General features: G+C 45.1%; 1 protein-coding gene across 3 annotated transcripts in view; it reads right to left on the reverse strand.

The window, feature by feature from the left end:
- The window catches only part of ZMAT4 (zinc finger matrin-type 4), a 246,193-nt gene that overhangs the window by 162,864 nt on the left and 69,323 nt on the right, over positions 1-14,006 (reverse strand). The gene's annotated exons all lie outside the window — the stretch shown is intronic.

Consider the following 14,006-nt stretch of genomic DNA (forward strand, 5'->3'; position numbering starts at 1 on the left):
GGACACTCTACAGAGCAGCCTGAATCCCCCTGGGTTCTCCTTACCCCATGGATATATGTGCCCTAGGCCAATTGTAAGCAGTTTTTCTATCTGCAAAAAGCCACTTGTGTCAACAAGAGCTGTGAGCATGCCCTTAGCCTTTACCAATCTGGTGCCCTCCAGGTGTTTTGGACTACAACACCTAGACAGGAGATGTAGTCTGAACATTCTGGGAGGTATCAGGTTGAAGATGTATACCTTACAGTGTGGAAACTAGTGAAAAAGTCATTTGTTGGGTGGGATGAAGCTGCAATACTGGTTTTTCAGCAGGTGGGTTGATGTTGCTTACCAGCAGGAAAAACAAGGCAGTAGTGAGGTCAGTGCAGTGTAAATGCACCAGCAGAGTCCATCTATACCCCTACAAGTGCAAATGCACTGTCCAGGATTCTCTGCTGCCTTGTTCCTCCCTCTCTCCTGCCCCGTAAGGGATAATGACCCACCTGTCAGAAATCGAGCACAGCAGCCCAACCCCAACCATCAAGCAGCTTCCGATTACTGTCAGTAATTTATGAATTGCCTTCCACATGAATCTCAAAGTGATGTTCATAAAAGCAACTAAAAATAGCTTTAAAAACAGCTCCAAAACCCCTCCAACTAAAAACGAAAGGGAATAAACACCAAAGGCAGACTTCTTTGCACCCAGCTGGAAAAACTCAATGAAACTGCTTTAGAAGCCTTGGTGTTAACCAGCATAAATAATAATTTTAAAGTATTAATTGCTTTGTCTAGATGAAGCTTTACTGACCATTTGCTGTTATTAATTTACGTTATGCTTCATGTATAATTACTTTGTACACTGCTATGTGAGGGCAACTGACTTGAAAGGGGTTTATTTAATCATTTAATAAGTAACTAAATTTTTAAAAAGCATAATGGCTCAATTTAGCAATACTTAATAGGAAAGATCCAACTCCCTCCAACCTGACTGAGAAATTCCTAGGAAGCAGTGGCGAAACTGGGGCACAGCCCTCCCTTTTCTTTCCTGTTGCACACACTTCCTTGAATCTCCTGTTCTCTAACAAATCAACTCTCTGCATAATCCAAAAGTATGACTATGGCAATGACGTCCCTCCCACATGACTTGAAGAAGAAATAAACATGTAACTGGTTCAGCTACAGGGAAAGTCAGTCCTGAGAAGAAAGCTCTGACTCCACCTGTTGTTCAATCTAAGGCTTGTCAAGGCTGAGTTCGGATGCAGGTCAACACACAAGCAGCAGAGTCTTTCAGTGCAGTTAATTCTTCATTCAAGAAAACAGCACACAACTCAGCCACACTCCTGGTGGGTCTTGCCCCTAGAGAGAAGTTGCCAGGATGGACAGTGCCCTCCTTCTTCCCCACTAAGGCTCCTCCCCTGCAGCCTCAAACTGCATCTGGGTACCCGCTATCTCTCTTCCGCATCATCCTGCGCATCCTGGGAGACAAGTGGGGAGGGGAGCTTGTTGCAGTAGGAAAAGCAGACTCCTGGCATTCTCCTGCAGCCTCTTGCTCCCCACCCTCTGCTTCAGTCTTTGCGTCTGAACTACTCCCTATCACTGGCTCTCCTTGCTCTCAAAATCCTGTGGCCTCTTCAGCATCGAACAATGCCCCCAACTCTTCCCCCTCTGACCTCTCCTCAGTGTCACACCACCAATCCCCGGGCTCTGAGCCTTCCTCCTCTGGGGAGTCCCTTGGGGGTTCCCTAGCTGGGGCCTCCCACCACTCCTCTTCATCCAGTCCGTCCCAGCCTTCTCCAGCACAGTAGATACAAGAGGAGTCAGGACGCCTTTGAAAACAGTCCCATGTGGTAGCATTAGCCTATCAGAATGTGTGTGTTGGTTGGAGCACTTTGTTAATTTTTTTTGGGGGGAGGTGTTTTGGATAATGAATAGTTAAATTGATTTCAGGGGAAGAAAACTGCATGAAGCTGGAAGCAAGTTTCCTCACTTTTTAAATAATGTGTTTAGGGCTGGTTTTTGTTTCATTTTTTAAACAGACATGTACATGTAAACAATTGTAAGTTTAAAAATTGTAAGTTGTGTGATACAGCTTAATTTCTAAATATGAGGGATGGAATCAATGTTGCCTGGAAATCCTACTTGGGCTTTCCTATGTGGGAGCTCTTTCCTTATCCAGAGATGTGCCAAAAATAATTGAAAATATATATTTTTAAAGATGAGAAGGGAATGGCACTCTGCCCATTTGTAAAGGCACACTTTCCTGTGTAAGAGCTGTACAAGCCATGTTGTGATTAAAACAGCAAGCTTAAAAATGGCAGCCCTACCAAGTCAAAACTTTACCAGCCTGTACTGCAAGGAATCCTACTTCAAGGGATCCCTTCATGGATCACTGCCTTGCCGTGGCGAAGGGGCTTGAATAACTCAGAGAAGCTATGAACTATGCCGAGCAGGGCACCCAAGATGAACAGGTCATAGTGGAGAGTTTCGACCAAACGTGATCCACCTGGAGGAGGAACCGGCAAACCATTCCAGTATCCCAAGAAAACTCCATGGACAAAGACAACAGGCATATAGAATCATAGAATCATAGAATCATAGAATCATAGAGTTGGAAGAGACCACAAGGGTCATCGAGTCCAACCCCCTGCCAAGCAGGAAACACCATCAAAGCACTCCTGACATATGGTTGTCAAGCCTCTGCTTAAAGACCTCCAAAGAAGGAGACTCCACCACACTCCTTGGCAGCAAATTCCACTGTCGAACAGCTCTTACTGTCAGGAAGTTCTTCCTAATGTTTAGGTGGAATCTTCTTTCTTGTAGTTTGGATCCATTGCTCCGTGTCCGCTTCTCTGGAGCAGCAGAAAACAACCTTTCTCCCTCCTCTATGTGACATCCTTTTATATATTTGAACATGGCTATCATATCACCCCTTAACCTCCTCTTCTCCAGGCTAAACATGCCCAGCTCCCTTAGCCGTTCCTCATAAGGCATCGTTTCCAGGCCTTTGACCATTTTGGTTGCCCTCCTCTGGACACGTTCCAGTTTGTCAATGTCCTTCTTGAACTGTGGTGCCCAGAACTGGACACAGTACTCCAGGTGAGGTCTGACCAGAGCAGAATACAGTGGCACTATAACTTCCCTTGATCTAGACGCTATACTCCTATTGATGCAGCCCAGAATTGCATTGGCTTTTTTAGATGCCGCGTCACACTGTTGACTCATGTCAAGTTTGTGGTCAACCAAGACTCCTAGATCCTTTTCACATGTACTGCTCTCAAGCCAGGTGTCACCCATCTTGTATTTGTGCCTCTCATTTTTTTTTGCCCAAGTGCAATACTTTACATTTCTCCCTGTTAAAATTCATCTTGTTTGTTTTGGCCCAGTTCTCTAATCTGTCAAGGTCGTTTTGAAGTGTGATCCTGTCCTCTGGGGTGTTAGCCACCCCTCCCAGTTTGGTGTCATCTGCAAATTTGATCAGGATGCCCTTGAGTCCATCATCCAAGTTGTTGATAAAGATGTTGAATAAGACCGGGCCCAAGACAGAACCCTGTGGCACCCCACTAGTCACTCTTCTCCAGGATGAAGAGGAACCATTGATGAGCATATAAAAGTTATGACGCTGGAAGGTGAGCCCCTCAGGTCGGAAGGCGTCCAACATGCTACTGAGGAAGACCGGAGGACAAGTACAAGTAGATTCAGAGCTGATGAAGCGGCTGGGCCAAAGCCGAAAGGACGCTCAGTTGCGGATATGCCTGGAAGCGAAAGGAAAGTCCAATGCCGTAAAGAAAATTATTGCCTAGGAACCTGGAATGTAAGAACCATGAACCTGGGTAAGTTGGATGTGATAAAAAATGACATGGCAAGAATAAATATTGACATCCTGGTCATCAGTGAACTAAAATGGACGGGAATGGGTGAATTCAGTTCGGATGACCATCATATCTACTACTGTGGGCAAGAAACCCGTAAACGAAATGGAGTGGCCCTCATAGTCAACAAAAGAGTGGCGAAAGTTGTACTGGGATGCAATCTCAAAAATGATAGAATGATCTCGATACGAATCCAAGGCAGACCTTTTAACATCACAGTAATCCAAGTTTATGCACCAACTACTGGTGCTGAAGAAACTGAAATTGACGAATCAAAATGTTTATTCGGCTTTACGCCCATAATGAAACAGAACACAACAGAACAAAACAAATCAAATAAAACAACGGACTCATACAAAACACACGTAGCATGACACCGTTCACAACTCACAAGGACATATATTAGCCATTCATAAGAAAAGTTTAAGATTAAAGTTAAAAAAATTTAAGGACTACTCTAAAATCAGTATCTGATGTCATTATAAGAAATTCTTATAGCTGTCAATAATCAGCTAACATTCCATTCCGTCTCTTATACGAGAGGACGGCTGTTAGGAACCTAGCAACCTGTAGGGTAATATAAGGATCCACATCCTGAAGTGCCCAGGCAAGCTGTAGGTCTACTGGTTTGCCAGCCATAGGCTGGATTATGGAGTTTAGTATGCTAGCACGGGCTGAGCTATATAAAGGGCAGATAAACATAACATGATGAAGAGATTCAGATGTTTTCATTTCACAAGCACACGTTGAAGGGACTTGGCCCTTAGAAAATCTATGTCTCAGCACGTTTGTTGGAAAGACATTGAACCTAGCTCTAATGAAGGCATATCGGTGAGACGCGGCCATAAGCGATGTTAAATAGGACGGAGTGCGGTAGATGGGGGTTATGCCAAAGTTTAACGGTGAGCATACTCCACCAGCAGCTACGAAATTTTGGTATAGCTCCGCGTCATCCAGCCTTTCGTTAATACACCTTTTTGCCACATTTAGATCCAGCTTGAGCAATTCAGTGGGCGAGATCTCATAGGACAGCAGTTTGGCATGGATTTTACCTGACCACAAATTTGTGAAGTCATCACGCCACATGCACTGAATGAGATAGTGATTCGGGAGTTTATGCCAAAGTGATATCCAATAAATCAAAACTCTCCTCCATATAACTAACTCCACTGAGGGGATCTTCATTTCTAGGCGAATAGCCGCATTGCTTACGCATGTTGGCAATTTTAGAAGTCAGCGTAAGAATTGGCTTTGAAGTGACTCTAAAGGTGAGAGGTTTGCAAAGACAGCCCATAAAGGTGCAGCATAGGCTATTGTGGCCATCACTTTAATGCTATACACTTTCAAGGCCGCAGAGACGAATAGGGCCCCCTCAGAGTAGAAAAAACGGAGGAGGGAGTATGAAAGGGCTTTTGTCTTATTTTGAAGATACTCAACGTGCGCTTTCCACCCTAAGTTGTATTGAAAATAAATTCCTAAATATTTAAATTTATGTACTTGTTCGATTTTCGTGCCCTCCAGTTTCCATGAATAAAGTTTTCGACTCCTTGAAAATATCAGTACTTTGGACTTGGTGTGGTTGATAGACAGGTGATTGGAGTGGCAATATGTCGCAAAGATGTTTAGCGCCCTCCTTAAACCCACTCTGGAGTAAGAGAGTAGTACCGCGTCATCTGCGTAGAGAAGTAAAGGACAACGGTAATCTGCCATACGCAGGGCGTGGATAAATTTTTGTGAGACGGCTAATGGGTTCCTCATATCACTGATAAATGAGTTAAAAAGAAGAGGCGCTAGAATACAACCCTGGCGAACACCCCTATTTACTGGCTCTGGATTGGTCAGGTCTCCAGCAGGGGATAATCTCACCCTGGCCACGGACCCGGCATGAAGTTGGGAGATAAGCCACAGGAGCCTTCTATCTATTCCCCAACAGGCAAGTTTATCCCAAAGTAAGTTCCTCGGAATACTGTCAAACGCAGCTTTCAAATCTATGAAAGCTGTGCAAAGTTGGCCCCGTCGAGGTGTCGAGTATTTCCGGGCTAAGTGGTAAAGAATAATTGCCTGATCTGTTGTGGATCGGTTTAATCTAAATCCAGCTTGCTCAGGTCAACCTTGCCAGCAAGAAACGGGCATATATTTTCCCAATGGACGAAAGCAGACTGATGTTCCGATAATTCCCAGGGTCACCGGGAGGGCCTTTTTTGTAGATAGGGATTATAATGGCCTCCTTCCACATTCCTGGTATTAAGCCCGTTGCATTTACTGCATCGAACATTTTAGCTAAAATCCCTGCCCACCAGGCAGAATGAAGCTTTATAGCCTCAACAGGGACCAAATCTGGCCCAGGGGCCTTACCTGTTTTCAGCTCAGCTATCAAATCTAGGATTTCAGCAGGGTCGGTATTGGACCAAACGGGAAGGGGTTTAGAAGGTCTCCAATGAGAGGCCGGAGCTTCTGCCACTGAGAAATATTTTCTCAGGAGCTGCTCCCATGTAGGGGCCGGAATCACCGTTAGGGGATATTTCGTGTTTCTTCCCTTTATTAAAGACCAAAATTTCCGGGAGTTATGGGATTTTGAGGCAGAAATTATAGTCTGCCAACGATTTAAATGCCATTCCCTTTTGGCCGATTGACGAATTCTATGAAGACTTATGGTCTGAAGCTCAACATCAAAAAAAAAACAAAGATCATGGCCACTTGTCCCATCACCTCCTGGCAAATAGAAGGGGAAGAAATGGAGGCAGTAAGAGATTTTACTTTCTTGGGCTCCATGATCACTGCAGATGGTGACAGCAGTCGCGAAATTAAAAGACGCCTGCTTCTTGGGAGAAAAGCAATGACAAACCTAGACAACATCTTAAAAAGCAGAGACATCACTTGCCAACAAAGGGCCGTACAACACCTTACAGAATTGACACCAAAGAAGGATGTTCTTCTCATTATGGGGGATTGAAATGCTAAAGTAGGGAATCAAGAGATAAAAGGAACAACTGGCAAGTTTGGCCTTGGAGTTCAAAACGAAGTAGGGCAAAGGCTAATAGAGTTCTGTCAAGAGAACAAGCTGGTCATCACAAACACTCTTTTCCAACAACACAAGAGACGACTCTACACATGGACATCACCAGATGGGCAGCATCAAAATCAGATTGATTATATTCTCTGCAGCCAAAGATGGAGAAGCTCTATACAGTCGGCAAAAACAAGACCTGGAGCTGACTGTGGCTCAGATCATCAGCTTCTTATAGCAAAATTCAAGCTTAAACTGAAGAAAGTAGGCCAGTAAGATACAATCTAAATCAAATCCCTTATGAATACACAATGGAAGTGAGGAACAGGTTTAAGGATTTAGATCTGGTGGACAGAGTGCCTGAAGAACTATGGATGGAGGCTCGCAACATTATACAGGAGGCAGCAACGAAAACCATCCCAATAAAAAGGAAATGTAAGAAAGCAAAGTGGCTGTCCAACGAGGCCTTACAAATAGCAGGGGAGAGAAGGCAAGCAGATAGTGAAAGATACATGAAATTGAATGCAGATTTCCAAAAAATAGCAAGGAGAGACAAGAAGGCCTTCTTAAACAAGCAATGCAAAGAAATAGAGGAAAACAACAGAATGGGAAGAACCAGAGATCTGTTCAAGAAAATTGAAGATATGAAAGGAACATTTTGTACAAAGATTACCATAATAAAGGACAAAAGTGGTAAGGACCTAACAGAAGCAGAAGACATCAAGAAGAGGTGGCAAGAATACACAGAGGAATTAAACCAGAAAGATATGGATGTCTCGTACACCCCAGGTAGTGTGGTTGCTGACCTTGAGCCAGACATCCCGGAGAGTGAAGTCAAATGGGCCTTAGAAAGCACTGCAAATAACAAGGCCAGTGGAAGTGATGGTATTCCAGCTGAACTATTTAAAATTTTAAAAGATGGTGCTGTTAAGGTGCTACACTCAATATGCCAGCAAGTTTCGAAAACTCAGCAGTGGCCAGAGGATTGGAGAAGATCAGTCTACATCCCAATCCCAAAGAAGGGCAGTGCCAAAGAATGCGCCAACTACTGCACAATTGCACTCATTTCACACGCTAGCAAGGTTATGCTAAAAATTCTACAAGGAAGGCTCAAGCAGTATGTGGACCGAGAACTCCCAGAAGTGCAAGCTGGATTTAGAAGAGGCAGAGGAACCAGAGACCAAATTGCAAACATGCGCTGGATTATGGAGAAAGCTAGAGAGTTTTGGGGTTTCCCTGGCAAATGTCCAGTTATCCAACAGATCAACCTTGAGAGAATATGACCCTTGACAGAAAAACTGTCACTGCTCCTCACCCCCCATTATAGCAGCAAGTTTCAGACTTTTCCCCAAAGGTCTATGGAGTTCTTGGACACTTACAAAGGGTTCTTGATAGCAATATCAGGAGTAGCAGATAGTGATGGGAGTCAAATTCAGTTCGCATTTAAAAGCAAATGAACTTCCAATATATTAGGAGAAATTTGCATTAAAATGCTGGTGAATTTTCATGAGGACTTTCTTTTTAAATCACAAACTAATGCTGGAAATGTGAGGAATTGAATTTAAGATTGGAAAAATGAGAGAAACTACCCCTAATAACACTTCTAAATTTCTTTGGAAGATCTTGCCCATCTCTCCTGACCTTCTTTTCCAATGCACAGTCACAACACAGCATTGGCTGTGTCAAAAGGAGCACTCATGCTTCAGGTGCTCTAACTCTGAGCTAGAGAACTCCCCTTGCCACAGAGGCGAGTCAGCCACATTCCTGGTCTAGCTTTCATCCTATGCTGCAGATGCTCCTCTTTGCCTTGGCCTTTGACACCTGTACATTTTAGGACCTACCCTATTCTTTTGTTTGTAAATTGTTTAACTGCTTTTAGTATTTTTAAAAAAATATATTTTTGCAACCTGCCCTAGGCTCTAATAGTGAAGGAGTGAAGGGCAGGTAAGAATCTAATAAAGACTGCTAGTCTTACTGCTAACAACAGCTGCTCCATTAAAAAAAACACCCCAGCTCACAAGCATGCAAAATCACATCAGCTCCACAGTTTATGCACATGGTAGAACCACATGAGCACTGATGGCAAGGTAGCCAAGGCCACCAGCCCCTGCCAGGATGGCCAGTGGGCAGGAATGATGGGAGTGATAGTGCAACAACATTTGAAAGGCATTTGATTGGCTACCCCTGAGCTAGCCATCTTTATGGCTGAAATTCCATCTGGCAAGTGCCTCTTGCTAGTTCTTTATCAGTGTGGCAGTGGCCCATTTCCAGCACCAATTTTACAGGGGAGCAGCTGCACCGGCTTTCCTTAGCAACTTCCACATTTGTTGCTTGCCAGCTGCAAACTTCTCAATGGCACCCAGCATCTCTGTGTCACTTTAAAACCATACAGACCATCACTTCCCTCTCTAGGTTTTTCTTGGACAGTTTTTGCTGCATGGCTACTGCAGATGCCTAAGAAGCAAGCCATTCCATGTCTCCATGCCTCGTATTTTCATCAAAGCCCTTCCAAGTTCCTCCCTCAGACTCTGCACTAGTGGATGGCCATGAAGAGTCCATGTGTTTCCCTCACCTGGGCTGGATCTAGACACATCAAAGAAGCATTTCAGTTAAACGCGTTGTAAACTTTGTATGAGAAATTGGGTTGGCAAAAACAGAAAAGAGCCCCATCTGGTGTCACAGTTTTATAATGCATATACAGCACATAAAAAAAAGGTAAAGGTACCCCTGCCCGTACGGGCCAGTCGTGTCCGACTCTAGGGTTGTGCGCTCATCTCACTTAAGAGGCCGGGAGCCAGCGCTGTCCGCAGACACTTCCAGGTCACGTGGCCAGCGTGACGAAGCTGCTCCAGCGAACCGGCACCAGCGCAGCACACGGAAACGCCGTTTACCTTCCCGCTGTAAAGCGGTACCTATTTATCTACTTGCACTTAGGGGTGCTTTCAAACTGCTAGGTGGGCAGGAGCTGGGACCGAAAGACGGGCGCTCACCCCGCTGCGGCGATTCGAACCGCCGACCATACGATTGGCAAGTCCTAGGCACTGAGGTTTTACCCACAGCGCCACCCGCATCCCTATATACAGCACATAGATAAAGGTAAAGGTACCCCTGCCCGTACGGGCCAGTCTTGCCAGACTCTAGGGTTGTGCGCTCATCTCACTCTATAGGCTGGGAGCCAGCGCTGTCCGCAGACACTTCCGGGTCACGTGGCCAGCATGACAAGCTGCATCTGGCGAGCCAGTGCAGCACACGGAATGCCGTTTACCTTCCCGCTGGTAAGCGGTCCCTATTTATCTACTTGCACCCGGGGGTGCTTTCGAACTGCTAGGTGGGCAGGCGCTGGGACTGAAGGACGGGAGCGCACCCCGCCGTGGGGATTCGAACCGCTGACCATGTGATCGGCAAGTCCTAGGCGCTGAGGTTTTACCCACAGCGCCACCCGCGTCCCTAACAGCACATGTAAAGCGCTTTTTCTATGCCAATGTAGCTGCATCCCTGTAATAAAAGGAGAGGGAGCAAACCACCAGAACAGAATTGCTGGTATCCTGCTTTGGGAAATATACAGTGGTACCTCAGGTTACAGACACTTCAGGTTACAGACTCCACTAACCGAGAAATAGTACCTCAGGTTAAGAACTTTGCTTCAGGATGAGAACAGAAATTGTGCGACTGTGGCACAGTGGCAGCAGGAGGCCCCATTAGCTAAAGTGGTGCTTCAGGTTAAGAACAGTTTCAGGTTAAGAATGGACCTCCAGAATGAATTCAGTTCTTAAAGTTGGTTGTATTCAATCAAAAGCCTGCCATGAGTCATAAATCTGTTATGGAAGGAGCATAACAGAGTACTCACAAGCCCATCAACATTCCCTGATGACTGTCTGGCTTTCTCTGCATTAATGGATTTATCTGCTTAATCACGGTCTCTGTTAGATCAAGAACAAGATGAAATAGCTACAGATGTCTCTGGAGTCATTCCGTTCCTGTTAACAGCCTGGAACATGGACGTCGGGGGTGGCGGGCAGTTGATCCCTTGGTGTATCTCTTCAATTAGCTTAGAGTAATCTTTTAATACAGATAACTGTTTTCTTCCTCCTGCTCCAGCATAGGGCAAACCCAGTCTTGGTAAGGAAATAAATGAGATTGAGTTCTGCTTCTTTCCCCACTCCAGCACTACAATCATTGAGCAGGGGAGCTCACCATTACCAGCCATGGATGCGATGATGATGAGGAGGAGGATCAGTGGCGTAGCGTGGGTTGTCAGCACCCGGGGCAAGGCAAGTAATTTGCGCCCCCTAACCCGTGGATTTTAGCACTCGAGTCTCTTCCACTAGATTAGTTAGTGCGAGCGCGCCCCTCCCCTGCACCCCCCACGCTACGCCACTGATGAGGATGATCATTTCATTTCCTCCATGTTTCTCAGCAGCAGCACAAAAGGCAAAGCTCCTCTAAAGTAGCCTGCCCGCCATTTTGCTCACCCCATAATGCCTCAGATGTTGTGTCATACTGTGTAAAAATGGCAGCCCCCCCCCAACCTGGCTGTCATTTCTCCCTAGAGGGCCCTGGAACAGGTGTAGGGAACCTTTGCCTCTCGAGATGTTGCTGAACTACAACTGTCATAATCCCTGGCCATTGGCTATGCTTGATTGGGCTGATGGGAGTTGGAGTTCAACAATATCTGGAGGGCCAAAGGTGCCCCACTCCTGCCCTGGAACAACACTGCACCTCTTGAAATGTGAGGAGATGAAAATGGAGACTGGCCTGATGAAGAGAAAGTTTGCCATGAGGGCCTCCATTGCCTAAGGTGGAGGCAAATTAATAATAATAATAATAATAATAATAATAATAATAATAATAATGCAGAGAGACACTAACCCATACCACAAGTAAAGGTAAACTCCTCTCAACTGCAAATAGTTTGTGAATTTCACCCTCCTGCCAGAAACACCTAGCTGTTTTTTGTGGGGAGGGAATATTCTCTTTGGGGAACTTTTTGTGGGATAACCAGCCTCATATAACCAACATGCTTAAGTTTAATGAATGCATGAAGGTACGCATGATGCATAGAGGATGCTGTTCAGTCAGGCTTAGCTATGTCACTTCCCTTGGGAGGAAAGAGGCCATCAATCCTATTGTCCCTCCCCCAGTCTAGCTGAGAAACTCAGCGGGTGAAGAGCTTTGAGCTGTTGTTCTAGCTGAACCACATGGCTCTTGAGTTGCTATACCAATAATCTAGGAACCTTTACCACTTTGTAACTAAGATGAATTCTACTGCCTGTGCAACTTTTTCTGAATGCTGTATGGAATAGCACATGAACCTGACCTTTTTATTATGCATTCATGATGAATTGTGCTCATGATGGTACTGGTGCAATTATACACGATCCTGTTCTCATGTTTATGCTTCAAAGGCTTTAAGGTGGACCTGTGGCTTTCTTTTCCAATCAGTGCACATCCCATAGTTTCCTGTTGAAAGTCTGTAATTTTTTTAATGCCTCCAATATTCTGAGAGGGGTTTCTTGGTGCACAAAAGAGTGCTCCCTGAGGTGGCAATAATGTAACATTGAGGAAGAGTTGCAGAACAACTAATGAAACAAAATGATTTGTGGACAGTCCAGTAAAAATCCACCACTAACACACTATTTTTGCATCAATTGCATCTTACAAAAAAACCTCCACCAGTCTGGAGAGGCACCCTTAGTGCTAGTAACCAAGGATTTCAACATCTCTATCTCACCCTGACAAGAGCTAGCCTTCAGTATTGAACATTTCTTCTGCTGTTTCAAAGTTATCCAGCTATAGACTCTTCCTCTGGCATCAATCTTTCAGTTTCAGGAATGTGATTCCTGCTTCTTGATCCTTAACACATTATTGCATCAACAGAAAATGGTACAACTCATTCATTTAGGCAGGAGAGGTTTTGCACACCATTCTGTCTACAAATGGACAAGCCAAGTGCCAGGAGATTAACTCAAGGCTCATCAAAGCTATTCAGACATTGATCACGCTGCCAAAACTGATTGCCCAAAGTGCTCATATATGACAAGACGAGGGCTCCCAGAGGCAGCACAAACTCAGGCACCAGCAAGAAAAGGACAGGAGGCCTTGCTTGTGTCTATGCAGGGAAGCAGCGTTCACAATTTAATTGACTTCCCATTCACATTCCCCAGAATTTTGGTCAGCCAACTTACAGCTGGATAGCATGAGCCAGGCGATCCCAAAATAACATACCTTTCAAAGTACACCTTCTCTCTCTCTCTCTCTCTCTCTCTCTCTCTCTGTGTGTGTGTGTGTGTGTGTTTAAACCATAGCAAAATAAAATAGTAGCAATTTTTTGACATGGTGTTGTTGTTTTAAATGGCACGAGAGGAAAATGTTAGAAGAGCAGTTTAAAGAACACATGTGTGCTCGAATAATTTGGCTCAGGGCTGAATCTGAATTTGCCTTAGTACTTTGCCTGTAGTATTTTTGCAGAGAGACTCAAGGCAGGCAGGAAGCTGCCTTCTGTTGAATCAGACCATTGGTTCATCTAGCTCAGAAGTGTTCTCAGAGCCAAGAGGTAAACTGCTCCCTGGACCCTGTCACAAGCAGAATAAATGCCATGTGAGTGCTGTGGACTTAGGGTTCCTGAGTCATGGAAGCTGTTCCGGATGGTTTTCTACTTCCCTCCAAGGAGGTGTGCAGCTTCAGAGCATCCCATGGGGCCCATTTGGCCTCAGGGGCCCACAGCACCTTTGCTTTATTCTTTTCCATTTTGTTGTATTTTGTTTAATTCTCTATCTTTGTTAATATTGTATGGCAGGTTTTCAAGTTTTATGTACACCATCCTAAAACGCACCATCCTGAAATTCTCCTCCCATTGTGGAGTAACCCCCTGGGGGCCGGACTGGAGGCAAGTGGAGCCAAGGTCAAAAGTAGTCGGGATGCTCCCATTTCTACCTGCCTCTCCCCACCCCTTCGGGAACATTTTCTTCCTCACGCTTTCTGGCCCTCCTCTGCTATCTGCTTCTTTCTCTCTGCCAGACGTTCTCTCACTTTCTTCCACCCCCTTTTCCTCTTTCTGCCACGTCCTCCCCTATACCAGGCCACCCATATGACTTTGAGACCATCTTGGCTGCCTCTTATTGCAGACCCAGGTCATGGAACCTGAGGGCTTATAG

This window comes from Podarcis tiliguerta, assembly GCF_965153285.1.
Source record: "Podarcis tiliguerta genome assembly, chromosome: 8".
NCBI classification, from domain to species: domain Eukaryota; kingdom Metazoa; phylum Chordata; class Lepidosauria; order Squamata; family Lacertidae; genus Podarcis; species Podarcis tiliguerta.